Below are 17,819 nucleotides of genomic sequence, written 5' to 3' on the forward strand. Positions count from 1 at the left end.
ACAGATACAAGAGATAACTTTGTTTAATTGACTTCAAAAGTATCACCTCTCGCTTACTCTTTAGGACATTAATGATATTTAGGAGACTCTTCCCAAATAAGGCAAATTCCAGTCATTATCCTAAAGGTAGAGTGGTGAGACTTGACAAATAATGCTATGGTTTATGAAGAAAAATGAATCCACAGGAAAACTAAGATTTGAAAACTGAATAATGATAGGTAGTAACCTCACAACATTAAAAATGTGCAACAAATTAGGTCACTAGGATACCAGTGTAAGAAAAGCAAAATGTTAATAGTATAACGAAGATAAGCCAAAAACACAACCAATTTTTCCAGTAGTCTACATATGATGAAGGATGCATCAAACTTATGGTGGATAAGAAGTTTCTTTAATAGGTGTTTTTGAGATAATTATTTACATCGTTGACGAGGTAAAACCTTTAATCACGTCTTCACCTACTACCATGCCCAATATAATCTGAGATGGATAATTTTGTTGTATCACTTCCTCAAACTCATGGTAAACTATACTATTCTAAAAAATAGAATGTAAGGTTGATTAAATCAGTACATTGCTAAAACCCCAATCATATTTGAATATAACCCTTTATTTTCCAAAGTCTGCACCTGGCAATCCCAACGCTGTTTGAATAAGCCTAAAAACAACAGAAAAGCCTGCTTCTACTGTAAATTAATTATTACCAACTTTAAATAAGCCCTCAGTAGTGCCTGTCTGTCCTTCAAAGCTTCCCTGATCAAATTTCCCCTCTTGCCAAGGCCCCTTTCAAATAATTTTCATTCTTTTCAAACCTTAAACTCTGTTGGAAGGTGACATCAACTGCTACCTAACAGAAAAGAGGTGTCCAGTGAGATTTTCTTCAACTTCCCAAGATAAAACATAAAAATCTACTTGCATATTCTCCCAAATTTTCTTTGTTTCCTCCCATTAAAATAGAATTCTGCCCATCCTCAAAATGTCAAACCTTCTGCTTGTACATTGAATCCTAGCTCTCCCAGCCTTGTATCAATTATTCATTCTAGTTCCCTAATTTGGAGTCACGTTCTCTTCTTTATTGGACCTGCGTTGTCTTTCAAACATTCTCCAATATCTTTCATCTTTAAAAATAAAAATAAAAAAGCCTCTTTCTTGCCTTCCAGCTATTTCTCCATCCCCTTCCCTTCACACCTAAACTTTCTCACAGGCACTGCTAGACTCCCCGTCTCCATTTCCTCACCTCATATCTATTCCACAGTGCACTTCAGTGTGGCTTCCTTCTCTGTTACTTCCACAAAATGGCTCTCAAAAAATATCACTTTTGGAGTGTTGGATCTTGCTGAAACAGTTGATCAAATCCTCTTCCTTGACACACTCACTTTGGTTTAATTTGCATCACAGTTTCCTGGTTGATCTCATACCCCCTGGTCTCCTTCTCATTTTCTCTTACATGTTTTCAATCTACTACCGTCATCAGTTTCAAGGTTCACTCCTGGGTTCTCTTTGATTTTCTTCTCTCCTCTGTGTTATTCTATTCTGCTCTTTCTCCTGCTTTTCTTCTCTTTTCCATACCCTCAGACAATTATCATTTCTATGTTGATGATTACTAAACTATATCTTTTATCTAGAACTCGTTAAAAGCCTACTTAACATATAAACTTGTATCTCAAAGATATCAAAACTCACCAAGCCCAAAATTGACTTTTAATTTTTCTGCCAAGCTGGCCTTTTTCTAACATCTCCTGTCTCAGTGAATGGCATGTACATCTAGACTGTTCCATAAGCCAAAAGCTAGAAATCATCTTGGACATATCCTTTACCTGTACCACCTATTACAAACCCATCACTAAGACCTGTCAAATTTCCCTTTTATTAGCTCTCAGTCTACCTGCTTCTCCATCTCCACTGTCACCATCAAGGCTAAAGTACTATTGTCTCTTGAATGAAATCATAAAATTGCCTCCTAATGCATTCTAGGCTTCCTTATAAAACCATTCTCTACACTGAAGTCAGAGAAATATTTTAAAATATAAATCTGATCTTGCCACTCATCTACTTAAAATATGTCATTGGCTTGTCGGTGTTAATGGAATAAAAACAAGGTCCTTAACTTGAATTTCATTAGATCATAAGTTCATGAGAGAAGAAACCACACCTGTTGTTTTTTCATCACTATACTTGCAGTGTATAGGTAGATTCCTTCATAGGTGCTCGTAGTTAATTGAATAAGTTAATAAACAAGTAAATGAATGAATGAATACAAGGTCATATATCATTTGCCTGTTTCTTCACTTTTCAATGTCCTCTGACACCCCTCTCTCTCTTGCTCCCTGAGCCCGAGCCACTCTGTCCTTCTTTCAGTTCTTCGAATACAACACATATATTCTTCTCCCACTTCTCTTGGAAGACTGTGCTTCCACAATACATCCACTTACTTTCTATTTATCCTTTACATTTCAGTTCAAAAATTTCCTTCTCTGGGAGGTTTTCTCTAACCCTCTCCAGACAAGATGAAGGTCTCCTATTTTATGTTCTCATAGTAATTTGTCCCACCCTCACAGTTTATAGTTATATATTTGTGTGATAATTTGGTTAAATAATCCTTCCCCCAAGTTAAATTAGGCATTTCATGCCATGAAAGTAGGGACCATACTCACCAATCGATAGAGTGCTTGGCATGAAGCAATGGCCAAGAGTATTTGTAGAATAAATTAATTGCTGGGATTATGAGCAGAATGACAGAGGAGCACAAAGTAAAATTTTCTAAATCAGCCTGAGAAGATAAAGGAAGTCTTCCTAAAGTTGCTAACACATTCGTTGAGTTTTAATGGATGTGGAAGACATATGTGCACAAAAACTGCGGGCAGTATATTTGTAAAGATGGAAATGAATTGGAGAAAAACTTCGGAGGGAAACTCTATATAATGTTTAATCTGACTGGAGCCAAGAGGATGTGGAGTTGAAAGACAGAGCAGAAAATGGAGTTGAAAAAAAGAGAAAGCCAGATCACAAAGAACCTTTTATATGCTAAGCATTTTAGAATTAATCTTATAGATAAAAGAAGACAAAGAAGTATTTCTATTTAGTAGAGAGACATGACTAGATATGGGCTACAGGAAGATCACTCTGGATGCAGTGTTATGGATGAATTTAGAGAGAATCCATCTCTCTAAATGAGAAGAGAGAGCAGAGGCAGAAAGAGAGAGCAGAGGCAGAAAGAATGAAAGTTGCAATAGTCCAGATGAGAAGTGGTGAGTGTCTGAACAAAGACTGAAGCACTGAGGATGGGAAGAAGGGGCCTATTCTAGTGATAATGTAGACAGAACTTAGTGACAGATTAGTTATGAAAGAGATGGCAAATGAGAAGCCCAGAATGACGTCCTGTTTTCTGACTTGAGTAAATAAATAGAATCACCAAGACATGAAATACAGGCAAATGAGTATGTTTAGCATATATGGGTATACCTCAAAGCTGAGGTTTTTATAATCTCCATATAGAAATTTATGTTAGGCTGCTAGAAATGAAGAGTTTTAACAAATTAGAAGTTTCTTCGTTTAAGATAAAGATTCAAAAAGCATTCAGTACATGACTGATGCAGTGAGAATAACATAAGGTTAAGATTAGAAACCTGGAAAGTAAGAACATTGAAAGGGTAAAAAAAAGACATAAAGGGAGGGTCTGGAAAGGTATGAAGAAAATCAGAAGGATACGGTGCCCGAGGAAAAATTGAGAAAATTTCAAGGAGTGTATGAACAACTTGTCAGTTAAGCAGAAGTTCAATAACATAAGAATATGAATACCATTAGATTTTATAAGAGTGCCATTAGTGACTTGGACAAGAGTAATTCATTGGGCTGGTGGCAACAGAAACCAGAATGAAGAGAGGTGAAGAGTTAGTAAGGGAGGAAGTGTAAATAGGAAGAGCTGACTATGTAGCTAGAGAGCCTCATTTGAGCTTGTAAGTGAAGGATAAAGCAAGACAGGAAAGAAACATACAGCCACGCGCTTCTGTATTTAGAGAATGGTTGAATATTCAGAAGGAAAGTAAGACAGTTGGAGTAGTTAGTTCATTGAGAAAGCAACCTCTGTCACTATTATAATTTTCTTTATAACCCTAAACACGTATCTTTTGTCCCTCTCTGTCTCCTTCCACGCTACTGTGAAATAAAGACAGATAAAGCTGGCTTTTCCATTTACACAACCAACATTCTCTAATACCCCGTAGATTGTTAATAAAAGTCCATTGAAAAAGATTTTTGAATTGCTGGGCCTTGGTGTTTTGCATTGATGGAAAAAGGAGGGAAAGTTAGAAGGGAGGATTAACCAGAGTTTCCGTGGGCTTAAGAGGCCTCTGAGGAGGGGAAAGGAGAAGTTCAGATCGGTACTATGATTGGTGGTCACTGAGGTTTGTGTGGTGGACTGCAGCGGGCAGGGCAGAGCACATAATGCGTGTTGGAACTTGGAGCTTATTCACACCACTGTTTGCAGGTGCTCCTTAAGAGCCTGCCCCTTGATTAATGGTAAAACCCTGCAATAGGTCTCTGACTTAATAAGTCTTTTGCCCTTACCCTAACACAAACAAAACAACTCTATTGCTCCTAATATGTTGATGGGAATTTTCTGGAATGGCTCCCAGTCTAGATCATTATCAATTACCTATGTAAAATCTCATCTCCTTGCACCAGTCTTTCCTCTCCTCCTTGACCCTTATCCTTCCCATATCCTACTTTCTCATCCCTGATGAGTGCCCCCCTCATGACTTTGTCCTTTTCTAGCATTATTTGACATAATCTTCATTCTTTTTCATGCTCCTCCTCAAAGGCCACTCGCTGATCCAATTGTCCTGTTCATCTGCTTCCATTTATCACATATGGGCTATGTACTTGGGGAAATACTCTATTGCCTGAAACTCATCAAGTTCAGGACACTTGCCACCAGCCACCCAGTGTCATCACTTAAGCTCCAAAGCCCATTTCTTCACTATTCAACCTTGGAGGACGGAGGTAGGGGGTGTATTATAAAATCTAGAATAGCAAAGAAGGAAAAGGGAACAGATTCCTAGATGTTCTAACTGGTGGAAGTGCATACATGAACATAAGTCAATAATGTGGTACATAGAGTAAATATTAATTTAGGGACTCTAAAACTGGATTGACAATATTAGCTCATATATACCAAGTGTCTAGTATGTACCAGGCCTTCTTCTAAGTTTATTAAATGTATTAATTTATTTCAAATAAGTGCAATGTCAAGAGCAAAGTACTTGAGAATCTTTCTCAACACAGTTCTGGTTAGTCCTCCTGGAATATCCTATCCAATTCATGACATTATGTGTTAAGAAAATTTCCTGTCAAACTGAGACATGGTCATAAAGAGTTACAGGATGATAAAAGGCATTGATCCCTTTGTGGGTGGGGGGAAAATTTTTACAAATTATAAATATATGGACTGCAAAAAACAAGGACATCCATGATAATTCAAAATATATGAATGACTGTCTTGTGGGAAATTCAAAACTAGGATCATCAGAGAGAAATCACAGAGAAACTGAGTTGAATTAAATACGAATGAGAGCTTTCTGCCAGTCTAAAGAAAGTTACCTCTCTGCAGTTTACATTGCTCCACTGGGACAGAGTTGGGGGGAAGCTTATTCATCGGTATTTTTTCTGACTCCCTATGCCAGGGGCACAGTGACTTACTAAACTCAGCATCCTTACACCTCTTATCCCATTGTAGGATTTACAAACCTCCTTTCTGGTCAGGTAAGATGAAGCCTATTTCTCTACTTGCACTAAGTCTCCCAACCAAGCAAGGAAATGGGACCCTCTTGTAGGAAATGTCAACACAAACAATTCATAATCAATCTATAAATCAAAATTGGGGTGAATTTATTATGAGCCAGATCTGAGGACTAGCCCAGGGTCTTCCTTCCCCAGAGAAGAAAGGACACCGAATAATTGGGGTGTGCAGAGTGGTTATATACCATCTTGGGAGAAAGAGCATACATCACACATGATAAGAACATCCTTTTACAATTGTCATGAGGCTACTTTGCTGGCACATCAGAGCAGTGAATGCAGCAGCTCCGTGGTCACAAGTCGAGTGGTCACCAGGTGAGCACAGCAGATCAGTTATGAATCCTTAGTTTAGGGAGAGATGCTTATCCTTAAAGAAATGCCGATGTCGGGGAAGTTATATCCCTATCTTTAAGGGCATTGTTCTTGTCTTTGGGACATAGTAAATATTTAAAGCTGATGTACAAGGCATGCTCAACAGGCCACATCAGGCCCTTATGGCAAAACAAGGTCAGGCTGAAATTAGTTTTAAACCAAATGGCTTCCTCATATACTCCATTATATACTATTGCTTTTCATGTATTTATAAGAAGGCAGAGGGAAGAAAGAAAAACTAGAATGCTCCTTACAGAGGTGCTTAGGATTTCTGGGTGCTAATGCATCCAGTCTCACCATACCTTCCACCTCCTCATTGCCTTTTTCTTCCTGTTTACTGGAGGTTGCCTATTAGTAAAGGATGCCCGCCCGCCTTGTCACTTTTCCTTTCTAGATCCAGTACAGCCTGTGCTGCCCTCCAGTGGCCCTGGAACTTTCAGAAGATGTAGAAGCATGAGTCCTTTATGATGGATCAGCTATAGTGGTAACTGTGCTGGGACTTTGCTGAATAAATCTTGTGTTTAGTGAGCTCCTTGTTCCTCTCCTACACCCCTTATTAGACGCAGATGGGAAAAGGCGGCTTGGGAAGAAGAGACTTGGGGGATGAGGAGCTGAGTCCTTTGGGAACCCTGTCTTATGGTGCTCTTGCAGTTAAGGAGTTGGGATGTAAAGGATGAGTGGTTTGAAACTGAAGTAAGAACTTGCCTAGAATCTGGAAACCAGGAATCTGGTGCATAAGCCTGGTGCACAAACATAGATGAAAATGAAGGAAAAGAGACTATAGAGCAATCTCCTTTATAATGATAATAACTCCAATGTTTTGAGTGCTTTCTGAGTGACCTAAACTACTTAAATTCTTTATGTAGCTTTTCTCACTGAATCAGTTCCCTACTCTTTGCACTAGGAACTATCATCCCCACTATGTAGGGATAGATGGAGAGATGAAGCCTTGCCCAAAGTCACACAGTTAGCCTACATTTATAGCCACGTGGGTCTAATTCCAATGTCTGTATTCTGAATGACTACTGTCTCCATGATACTGATAAATGTGACTGTCAGTATTGCTATCCCAGACAAAATCCTAGCAAATGGAGTTCAGCAAACCGTTAACATTTTTTTAACTGACAAATATATTTATCACCTAAAAAATGCAAAGAGATCTCAATATAAAGAAATCTGTCAACCTAACTTAACACATCAATGTTGTGGGTAAGATCATGGGAATAAAATCGTTCAAATCACAAGCAGATTGAATCCTAGCTCTGGCATTTGTTATTTGTGTGACCCATTCATTAAGCAAATACTTACAGAGTACCCACTATGCTCCACAAACTGTGAAAGACAGTGTATACAATGGTGAATAAGGCAAACACGGTTCTTGTCTTCACCAAGAGTTCATTCTAATTATGTGGTTGTTAGAAGAAATTAGGCATCTCTAAATTTACTCATTTGAATAATTTCTAAGATATATCATTTAGCAAAAAAGCAAGAGGCAAAAAGAATTCATAGAATGCTACACAGAATAATTTTGTAATCCTATACAAAGAATACATAGAAATAAGAGTATATATATACATTTGATTATGTATATTCTTAGATATAATCCAATTACCTCTGGAAGGGTACGTAAGAAAGCTGTAAGAGTATTGTTTCCAGGAAAGAGAAATGTGTGCCTGGCAGACAGGAATAGAATGATATGTTAGAGATTGCTAGTTGCTTACCCAAAGCCCCACATTCTTCCTTAGGAACAAAAAACATGATTTTATTTGGATACTCATGTATACTGCCAATACACCATATCTGCTAGATTCCAAATGATAGTAGATGTCATGTGGTGAGGTTTCAGAAGACCTTTTAATGTGAACTAATTCAGCTGAGAAAGGAAGGTCGTTTGCCCTCACTCCTTCCTCAAGGAACAGACATAGGATTGATGCTTGAATTTCTAGCCACCACCTTGAACTATCAGCAACTTGGAGGATGAAAGTCAGATTTTAAGCATGGTAAAGCAGATAAACTGGTGAAGTTCCGGTTCTGGCCCCAGATATCCACCTTTGAAACTCTTACATGGAAGGAAAAAAAAATTTCTGATTTGTTAAATTCATCATTGTTTGAATTTACTATTAGATGCAGTCAGAAATAATATTAACTGATACAGAGAATGAATTACTTTTACTGAATACCTTATTTAACTTTTAAATTTTTGAACCAGATGCATATATTATCTACTTTTAATTAAGTATATTTTTAATTTCATTCTTTTGATCACGCAGATAAAAATATAAAACAAACTAATGCAGAAAGCTTTGGTAATTATACAAAAGAAAATATACAAAATCCTGTCATATGCCATCACAGAGCATTACCATGGGCACAGTACTTTAAATAAGTGGATCAAAAAAGCCTCAACTAAAAGAGGTATGAATAAGAAAGAAAACAAAGAAGCTTAGGAGCCAGTCAGAAGGCTATTACATGGTCCAAGCAAGAGACGGTGGTGGCCTGGATCAGACTGGTGGCAGAGGAAATGAATCTGAGTGGACAAATTTTGGAAGAATAGTCAAGTAGATATACCAATGAATTAGAAATGAGGTATTCAGTGCAGAAATCAAATACGATTCTTAGGAGTCTGTCTTGGACAACTTGGTGGATATGGCAAGTTGGTGGATATGGACAACTTGGTGGATATTCTGTAACGGCATCACATAGTAAGATTTCTGGGTATCATTGAGTCTACATTTGAAGTTTGTGATGATAAATTTAACATGAAATCAGCAAGCTTATTTATGGGATTTTTTTCCTAACAAGTTTCAGTCTTTCACAGAGGAGATAGATATTTAGATTTAAACACAGTTTGGGTTTTTTCAGGCAACTACAATGGAGGGAGAGAACAAAGAAGGTTAGATTATTTCCAAGAGAGTAATTAAGTGATGGGCCATAGAATCTAAGCTATACAAGGAATAAATTCAAGACAAGAGAGAAATGAGTAATAGTATGAAGGGAATTCTGTCAATGGCTTGGTAGCCTTGATGTCCAACAGTTGGGACAGTACTAAGGATACTTGAAAATTTGAGCCTGAAGTTAGAAAGTGATAGTCAGAAAGCAGGATGTTTCAAATCTATATTTTAGAGGTGGATTAACCACAAAAATGAGATAAATAAAATATTGGTAGTTAAACAAGAGAAGTTAAGTTTTGAGTACAGGCTGAACTACGTACTCAACCATTTCCAGTTTTCTCAGCAATGGGATTCCCATTGCATGCAAATGACATTCTGATGAAAAGTAAATGCATATAAATGAAGTAATTAATCATTATAAGAGGAACTACATAGAATATAATTACTTAAATTAAGGATAAATCTGAGAGGAGTCTGAGAGAGGTTTAGACTTCAGACAATATGTTCAACAGAGATATAATTTGAAACATGAAGTTTTAGCCTGTAGCATCTCCCACTGATTTTAGACAAATAATTTAGTTAGGTAATAACTTATTTAATTTTCTTGTCCTCTAGTCTGATCCACCTGCAGGCATCATTGCCTGGAAGCTACCTTACTTTAGAAAATGAGCAGAAACGTAGTCTCCTGGTGCCCTTTATGAATTTGTTTGGGATGGATGTAATTGTAGCAGTCTGCTGCTTAGATGAAGCTTCCCGTCCCTTTATATTGCGCAGGAGGATGGGGCCCATCCGTGATGGATACCATGAGGAGAACAAAGAGATAAGAGCTCAGTAGTGAAGCAGGGCATGAGCTTTTTCTGCTGGAGACTTAGTGACACAGCTCTATTCACTCGTGCTGGGAGGCATGCACCTGGAAATCAACAGGGCTGTGCAAAGACAACACCGGAACAGACTGATGGCCAAAACTGAAATTTCAAAAGGGATGCTACAATCAAGCCAATAAAAAATGAAAGATGTGGTATATATACACAATGGAATACTACTCAGCCATAAGAAACAATGAAATCCAGCCATTTGTGACAACATGGATGGACATTTCGGGTCTTATGCAAAGCAAAATAAGTCAGAGGGAGAAGGTCAAATACCGTATGATTTCCTTCATTAAGTAGTAGATAATAACAACAATAAACAAACACATAGAGACAGAGATTGGATTGGTGGTTACCAGAGGGGAAGTGGGGAGGGGGGAGGGCGAAAGGGATAATTCGGCACATGTGTGTGGTGATGGGTTGTAATTAGTATTTGGGTGGTGAACATGAGGTAATCTATGCAGAAACAGAAGTATAATGATGTACACCTGAAATTTATACAATGTAATAAACCAGTTACAGCAATAAATAAAAAATTAAAAAAAAAAAATGAAAGGACTGCTTTGAAATTCCCACTCCTCCCATCCTTATTTTTACTGTTTCTCCACAAGTTCCTAACTGGTGACCTTTAAATGTATCCCCAAACTCATTGACTTCTTACATTAATTTTCTACTTATAAACACTGATATGTTTTTCTTACTAATCTAATACTCATCCTTTGATCTCTCACTCTAAACAATACAGCCCAATCAATAGCAGTTTTTCATTTTTCCTCTGATTAAGAAATAATACATTGACATTCTAACAGTTAAATGATATGATATTGTATGTTATTTAAAGTCCAGCAAAATCTCCTCCATTAGTAGTAACTGGTATAAACAATCTGTTGTGCATTTTTCATCTATGTTTCTCGATGTGTGTGTTAAGATTTCATATAAATAAATGATATAATTCTATATCAATTTATCTTATATATATGGGTCTGTTATAATCTCTTTATTATATCCCATGCCTTTACACTAGGCACAACCATTTTATATACTATGGGTTTGTAGTATATTTTATTATCTGGTAAGGTGTGACTTGAATCTTTTTAAAAACTCTCTTCCATTTGGCAAAACTTTCACCTTCCATATACATTTTAGAGTAACAGGAACAAATGTTCCTCTGACAGTCTTGCTGGAATGTTTCTTGAAGTTGCATGGAATTTGTCAATTAATTTGGGGAGCACTGACATTTTTTAAATGTTCATGTGTCCTTTCCATGTACATGGTGTATCTCTACATTTAATCAGACCTTCACTTAAATATTTTAAACATAATTTTAAAATAGTATTCTTAAAGGTCATGTACCTTAGTTATGATGCCAATTTCTACATATTAATAAATTTTTATTATAAATATTATGTTAATTTTTAATACTTTTAGATGATTTTTGCTAGTATCTTATACTGAACATCTTACTAAATAACTAATTCTAAAAATTTGTTTATTATTTTTAATGATTATATCAGATAGAAATAATGATAGTTTAACCATTTTTATTTTGGTTCTTAAAACTCTTCTTGTCTCTTGACTTGTATTGGTCAGGACTTCCTTTTACACTGAACACTAACAATGATAAGGGCATTCAGCTCTGTTCCTCTTGGTGCATTGCCGTTGAAATAACTACTTCTCATTTCCACTTTCCTTCAACTCTCCTTCAATTACCATGTCCTCCATAATGGTCTTCTGTATGAACTGTCCAGGTGTGATTTCTATGGTTCCTGTATTTGCATATCAGTGTGTCCTGCTATTATAACATGAAGATTTTTTTTTTTTTGGCATCGGTTCGGTGTTTCCTACCTTTCTCATTTTTTCCATGTTTTTTTATTGTGGTGGAATACACATATCATAAAATTTACCATGTTAACTATTTTTAAGTGTACAGTTCAGTAATATAAAGTACATTTATATTGTTGTACAACCATAACCACCATCCATCTCCAGATCTTTTTCATTTTGCAAAAACTGAAACTCTGTACCCATTAAACGATAATTCCCCATGATCCCCTCCCTCCATCCCCTGGCAACTACCATTCTACTTTTAATTTTTTCATCTTCCCTTTTCTCCCATGCCCCAGCCTCTGGTAACCACCATTCTACTCTCTGTTACTACAAATTTGGCTTTTTTTTTTTTTTAAAGATTCCACATAAAACTGAGATCATGCAATATTTATCTTTATGTGACTGGCTTATTTCACTTAGCGTGATGTCCTCAGTTTCATCCGTGTTTTTGCAATGGCAGGATTTCCTTCTTTTCAGGCTGAATAATATTCCGTTGTATATGTAGACTGGATTTTCTTTATCTCTATTGAATTTTTCAATCCAGTGAGTATATTCTTCAGCTCCAGGACTTCTTTTTGGTTCATTTTTATAGTATCTATTCCTTAGTTAGGCTTCTAGTTTTGCTGATGTATTGTTCTCCTGATTACATTTAATTGTGTATCTGTTTTCTCTTGTAGAACATTGAGCCTCTTTAAGATGATTATTTTGAACTCTTTGTCAAATAGTTTGTGGATCTCCATTTTTTTAGGATCAGTTATTGGAGTTTTATTAGTTACCTTGGTTGGCGTCATGTTTGTCTGATTTTTTGTGCTCCATATAGCCTTGAGTTGGTATGTGCATTTGAAGGAACAGACACTCCTATCTATTAGATTGTTTTTGGCAGGTAAAGTTCTTCTCCTGCAGTGTTCCTGAACTGATGGAACTACCTCTGAGATCATGGTTGGTAGAGCTGGCACTATCGGCCCTTACCTGGTCTGCAGTCAGGTCCACAGTTGGCAGGTCGGTTACCAGGGTTGCAGATGGGTGTGGCTTCCAGTTCCTGAGTGTGCTCACCTGGAGTCACTGGGCTGGTCTCTATTTGGGCAGAACTGTCTCTGGTCTGTGATAGAATGGGACTGAAATTAGGTCATGGGACGGCTGCGGGGATCACAATTAGGTCTGAGGTTGGTGTGCCTATTAAACGAGTCACAGACCGGCATGGCTCCTCCTGGATCCCTTGGTAGAAGTTGCTGGTGGCAGGACCACATACAAGTGGGACTGGAGTTGAGTTCACAGGGGCCAGGGCTGATTTCAGTATGCAGCCAGGACCATGGTCAGCAGCCCTGCCATTCGTGTGTGTACTTGCCTTCTCAAAGTAGCCCTCTTGGGTCAGGGGTTCTACCTGGTTTTACAACCTCCTACCTAGATCCCAAAGCTCCCACAAAGGCATTTTTGCTCATGGATGGCTGCCAAATGTTTGTTTCTGTGGGAGGATATAGACTGGACACCAATTATTCCACTATCTTGCTGATGTCACTCCTCTCCAGTTGATTTTTATTAGTTTCCAGTTCATGGCTGAATTTCTTTATCTTGTCATCCAGTTTGTTTTGTATAATAATCATTGTTATTTTTGTATTCCAACTATCTAGTTTTATTTTGAATATTTCCTCTTTTGTTTGCTTGTTTATTTTGTTATTTTTTGTCTTTTTTATACATGGTTATTTTCACTGAATGCTGAGTTTTATGAAGGACAACTTGTAAGAATACTTTCAGGCTATCAGTATTGCTACCATCACTATAAAAGATTCTGTTCATTTTTTCTAGTTTCTTTTTTTCCCATTGGAAGAAGCACTAATTTTAAATAACTAGTTTATCATTACTAGAAGTGGCAGTCCGTGAAGTAATCTCTCCTAAAAATTATATTATGATTAAGTTATTGACAATTGTTTTAATTTAACTATACCTTTCATTGCTCTCCTTTGCACATAAATTATGTTTTTAATACCATAAAATACTGTTTTTTAATGCTTCTTTTTTTTGGTTTTGCAAGAGTATATTTTAAAAATGTTTTCCCCCTTTTGAAAAAGATTCTGTTAAAATATTAGTCATATTTATGAATATGTCTTCATTTTGCTCTTGAATACGAATGATAGATTAAATGAGTATTGATTTATAAGTGTAAAATCCTTTTTCTCAAGTCATAAAGACTTTTTTTAGCATCGGTTATTACATTTGAGAACTCTAAATCCAGTCAGATTATGTTTTCCTGCAGGATAGAACTAGCAATCAGTCCAGCGTACATCTCTGTGTACCATATGTAGGGGAAGGATTATTGGTCTATTTATTCTATGAATATGGGTGCACGTGTAGTATCCTGGTGATAATCTCAGGATCTGCTCTGCTCACTATAGTGGTTGGCACTGATTTTGGAAATAATTCTGTGCCCTCATTACTCTGGAAGGCTTAAATTTCCCTTGTTTTAAGTGTTTGTTTATATTATCCAATTTTTCCATCCACCTGCCTTCTCTTTTCTTGAATTTTTTTGAAAATATCTGGTCTGTTGATGACATATATTGTATTTCCTAATAATGTTATATATTTATTATTTTATCTACAGTTTGTCATTAATTTCAACATGCTTTTGAGAAAGATCAGAAATAAATACTTGTGCTCAAAAAATATCTTGACATAGAAATCTAGGCAGAATTTTACAACAAATATCTAGTAAAGTGCCATAAAATGGCTAAATCAAGTTGGTATTGCACTTCATTGTTTTACACGATACAGAATATGAAACTAGATAATTTATGTGAAATTATGTTAATGATCATAAAAACTTGTGGAGATGTTAGTTCTTATTGTTCTTCTTCTACTGTTAACCTCAATATTAACTCTTCTCACTGAAATGCAATTATAGCCATTAATAATGTATTTTAAAAATGTTGATTTCGTACATTAGAAGGAAAAGGAATGTCATAGAATTGGGTGAATTGATTGCTATGGTAACTTCCAAAGTCAAATTTGACCTTATCTCTACTTGAATAATATTCTACTTAGGTCAATCAAGCCTTTAAAATTTCCTTTACTTTAAATTACCATTCTTTCTTTTCAATTGTCATTTGTGAAAACCATGAATGCATTGTTTATTCCTACTTCGTCCATTTTGTATATCCTTGTTGTATTCGCTTGTTTACATAACAAAATTTCTAAAGTTCTTTGCAATCCAATTTCTGTTCCTATTCCTTTTCCTATATTTGCATTTTTAAAGTTCATGAATAATTTTCTTTTTTCTTCTTAGATATATCAAGCCTCAACCATTGTCCTCTAGTTAAAAACCACTAAGCAAAATAAATAAGTATTCCTCCTTGCTGTCTCTTGCTGCTGTGATACCTCATGCCTCTCTCTTGTATCTCACACTTGATGTCTCCTCTTTACTTGCATTACCAGTATCCAAATTCCAGTTCTCCTTGAATCAGAAAGTTATTTGAAATTAACTTTGTGCTTCACTAATTGTGTACCTCACCTAGTGTGAGATAAGACTTTCTAAAATCTCACATAATCATCTTACTCACCAGTAATAGACTTCAGTGCTACTCAGTTTTTTAATTATTAAACTTCAAGCCACTAAATTCATCCTTTTAATCTTTCCAAAATATGATTCCAATTGATAAGTAATATTATATCTTTTTATGATCTCTGTATTTTTAACTAAATTGCTTTATTAGTTGTTAAAAAATATTTCCTATGATAATTTTCATTCATTCCACAAGCATTTTTAAACCCCAAGAAAGAAGGGTCATCACAGATGACATAGTATTAAATTTAGCGGTTGAAGAATGACAGTGTACAATATGGGGATTAGACTTATGAAGAACATCATAGAATCAGAAACTTGAGAACACCGAAAGGGAAAAAAAAAACACCAAAAAAATCTAGTCTAATTTGCTTTGCTAATGTGTAGGCATCCTTTCCTTGTATTCACTTTAATAAAAATATACTATTTATTTTTAGACAGTACTTTATTATTTATAGAAACTTTTTGCATTTCACTGAACAATTGTCATTGGCCATGTGATCTAATTTAATATTTCTATGAAAGAAATCTTATTACTACCTGAGAAAGATCTAGAACACTGTAAATTTTTAACAGAAAATTCTTCCTTCAGTGAATCAAGTTCTCCTCCTTGAAATTTACTCTCCTACGGCATATTCTATGTCAGCGGTCAATGGAGGATATCATTGCAAGTACACATTCAGACACCCACAAACATACATGTCTCCAACAACTACAGCCAATATTTCTTTTTTTTATTTTATTTATTTATTTTTCCCCCAAAGCCCCAGTAGATAGTTGTATGTCATAGTTGCACATCCTTCTAGTTGCTGCATGTGGGACACACTCCCAGCATGGCTGGAGAAATGGTGCGTCAGTGCGCGCCCGGGATCCGAACCCGGGCCACCAGCAGTGGAGCGTGCGCACTTAACCGCTAAGCCACAGGGCTGGCCCCAATATTTCTTTTTGATATAATATGTATAATATATAGTATATAAATAATTGACAATCAATTTTGGTGAAAGAAATTTCTTTATTAATTTTACCATAATTTTCAGTCTTAGACTTTATACCTTCATAATCTGAATGAATTACCTCTCATTCAATCTTCTTTTAACAAGGAGACTCTGTAGCTGCTCCTGGATCTGCTTGGTCCTGATCCCATAGATGACTGGGTTGAGGGCAGGGGTGATGACTACACAGAGATTAGCCAGGAGGATATGGATACACTGGGGAATGCCATGACCAAAACGATGAGTGAGGAAGAAGAGAGCTGGACCAAAAAGGCTAAGATGACACAAATATGGGAGCTACAGGTATTTAGAGCCTTCAGGTGGGCATTTTGGGAAGGGAGGTGGAAGACAGCGTATAAGACCCCAGCATAGGAGATAATGATAAGAAATGCATCCATAAAGATAGAAATATTCCCAAGACCATAGTAGACATTAGCACTAATGTTGGCACAGGCCAGACGTGCCACTCCCATGTGCTCACAATAGGTATGACGGATGAGTCTATGTCCACAGTAAGGCAGCCTCAGGAGGAGAAAAATGATGGGAACAATCATGCATAAGCTTGTTAGAACTACCACCACAGCAATCATATCAATGACCATTGGTGAGGATCATGCTGTACCTGAGGGGGTTGCAAATAGCCACAGAATAATCAAAACCCATGGCAAGAAGTACAATGCTCTCCATGAATGTAAAAAAAATTGATTAAAAAAAAACTGGAGCAACACAGAACCCAAAGCACAGTTCCTGAAAGCTGAACCAGAAGATACCTAGCATCTTGGGGATGGTAGCAGTAGAGAGACTTAGGTCAATCACAGACAGCATGGCCAGAAACTAGAACACGGGTTGGTGAAGGCTATGATCAGTCCAGATAACATATAGGGTGATAATATTTCCAACAAGAGCAATCAGATACACGACACAGAAGGGAAACCCATGCCAGATTTGAGCAACTTCCAAGCCTGGAATCCCCAGCAACAGAAACGAAGAAGGATGGGACTCAGTGACACTGGGAGAAGACATTCTTCTGCAGGCTGATGGTGGCACCATTTTTAAAAGTTGTTGCTGGTTCCCATTGGATAATCCATCCACAGTTAACTGAGATCTACAAAAGTTTTTTTAAAAATCCTGAAACAAAGGATTGATATTAGGAATAAGTTTCTCTAAAGGCCTTTGATTCTTTTCCCTTTTTTAGCTCCTCATAAATAATCCTAGCATCACTCCTCACCTGCACCATAAGTGTGATAGGTTGAGGTGCCAAACGGAAGCTAACACTGTGTCTCTCTTAAAATTATGGGTTCAGATTAGTAAATGTATTAACAGTCCTCTTCCTTAAGAAATAAATGCTATTAGGATATATTAAAATTGATAATAATAGTAACCACCACAATAGCAATAGCTATCATTAATTGCGTACCTACTATTTTTCAGACATAATTCTTATTATTATTTGCATATATTATCTCCTTTAGTTCTCCCTGCAATTCTGTGGCACAAATTCTGATGGTATCTTGTTTAT

General features: G+C 36.5%; 1 pseudogene; it reads right to left on the minus strand.

Annotated features, from left to right (window-relative positions):
• Window positions 1–16,378: 16,378 nt before the first annotated feature.
• LOC131409107 (olfactory receptor 52E8-like) lies at window positions 16,379–17,323 on the minus strand (annotated as a pseudogene).
• Between the last annotated feature and the right edge of the window lie 496 nt (window positions 17,324–17,819).

Source organism: Diceros bicornis, chromosome 7 (genome assembly GCF_020826845.1).
Source record: "Diceros bicornis minor isolate mBicDic1 chromosome 7, mDicBic1.mat.cur, whole genome shotgun sequence".
In the NCBI taxonomy this organism is placed as follows: Eukaryota; Metazoa; Chordata; class Mammalia; order Perissodactyla; family Rhinocerotidae; genus Diceros; species Diceros bicornis.